Here is a 1,917-nt window from a genome sequence, read left to right as displayed (position 1 = left end):
AGACCTGTCTTGTTTGCTCTAGTTGCAGGGACTGTCACAATATATTACCCAAATTTTTTTTGATTTAAATAAAAGAGGAAAATCAACAAATGTGTTAAATTCTGCAATGGGAATACTGTTGCAGAATGTCCCGCCCCTGAATTAGGTTCTCTATTAGAACTGAAACACTAAGACAAATTTTGCACTCTCCTCCATGCACACTGGTAATGACAAACAGCACAGTCAATATCACAGAGAAATAGGGAAAGCAGAATTACCACAACATCGCCATTTATCACATTTTCTGAGTCTGAAATACAATTCATAACACAATCCCTGAAAATTTTTCACAAGTACTGGCTGAAAGGGTGTTGGGTGTATTTAGAGGACTCCCTTCCAATCCCACCATACACACAGCATCACCTTCTTTGGATGAAGACCGGCCTTTGGTGTGCTCGGTGGTGGCTCATTTCACTTGCCCCACGTTCTCTTCCATTCCACGTTATTGTACAGTATCCACTTTTCATTGCCCTTCACAATTTGTTTTAAAAACTGAACGTTTTCATTACATTTCAGTAGAGAATCGCATGCAGAAATACGGTCAAGAAGGTTTTTTGCACTTATGTGGAACCCAAACATCAAAGCGATTCATGTAACCAAGCTGGTGCAAATGCTTTTCAACAGTTGATTTGGATATTTTGAGTATGTTGGCTATTTCCCGAATGGTATAATGTCGATTGCTCTCAATCAATGTCTCGATTTGATCACTATCAACTTCAACTGGTCTACCTGACCGTGGAGCATCATCCAGCGAGACATCTCCAGCACGAAACTTCGCAAACCACTTTTGACACGTTTGCTCAGTCACAGCACCTTCTCCATGCACTGCACAAATCTTTTTTTGCGTTTCAGTTGCATTTTTACCTTTCTTGAAATAAGCATAATATGCCGAAAATGTTGCTTTTTTCTTCCATCTTCAATATTAAAATGGCTACACAAAAATTCACCAATTTTGATGTTTCTTTAAGTGCACACTGATATGACAGCTGTCACAATACAATCTAACAAAATTGCTTCGAATGAAGTTAAAGACAACTGAGCGCTACTAGAGCCATCTTACAGGAAAACCGAATGAACTTTATGGCTAACCCATTAAAAAAAAAAAAAATCAGGGAGTCTCCTTGTTCACCTTTATATCCTACCAGATGATCCAAATCTTCTTTAAATGGATCATAGCCTTGTTCCTTTAAACAACGTAGTGCCCAGAAAAGCTGGTCCAGGGGAGAAAATTCTTCCCAAGGAATCCACTCCCAACTTTCATTTTTCTCAGGCTCTACATTCTCTGAACCATGAGTCACGTCCACCTCTCCTTTCATTAAAATAGTGACATAATGGTAATTCTCTTCCTCAACGAAAGAATTCGCAACCGAGGCCAAGCGAACATTTTTCAGGTGAAGAGCTGTTTCTTCCCAGGTTTCCCTTTGAGCACATTCTTTCCAGCTTTCACTGAACTCCAGTTGGCCCCTGGGAAGTTGGAGATTGCCGGCTCCAAATGACCCTTTCTGTCTTCCTCCCCAGGAAGATGCAGTGAGGATGCCTGCAGCTGGTCACCATGACTCCTACCCTGACTCCTGGGCGCCGCCCCTGCGGCTCTGCACTGGCCATCATAGCGCAAGAGTCTAATTCTATCTTGCTCTTCCTTTCCCCTTACGATGTTTTAGCAAAACTGATCTTCTTGAAGTTCCTTGAATACTTTGTACTCTCTTTTATTTCCTCCTCTCCTCCTTTACCTAGTGAGTACATTTGCATCCTGTTGATGTCTACCCAAGCACCACTGCCTTAAGGAGCCCAGCATTTCTCCTTTACCCTAGGTCAGATTGACGTGTTATACTTTCTTAGGACTGTCTTCCTTTACTTTGGAGCCATGAACTCATCTAT

General features: G+C 41.5%; 1 pseudogene; it reads right to left on the bottom strand.

Annotated features, from left to right (window-relative positions):
* Positions 1-580: 580 nt before the first annotated feature.
* On the bottom strand, positions 581-1,647 carry LOC136121966 (nucleotide triphosphate diphosphatase NUDT15 pseudogene; annotated as a pseudogene).
* Between the last annotated feature and the right edge of the window lie 270 nt (positions 1,648-1,917).

This window comes from Phocoena phocoena, chromosome 4, assembly GCF_963924675.1.
Source record: "Phocoena phocoena chromosome 4, mPhoPho1.1, whole genome shotgun sequence".
Classification (NCBI taxonomy): Eukaryota; Metazoa; Chordata; class Mammalia; order Artiodactyla; family Phocoenidae; genus Phocoena; species Phocoena phocoena.
Note: the sequence above shows the minus strand (reverse complement) of the source record. Positions and strands in the feature narration are given on the sequence as shown.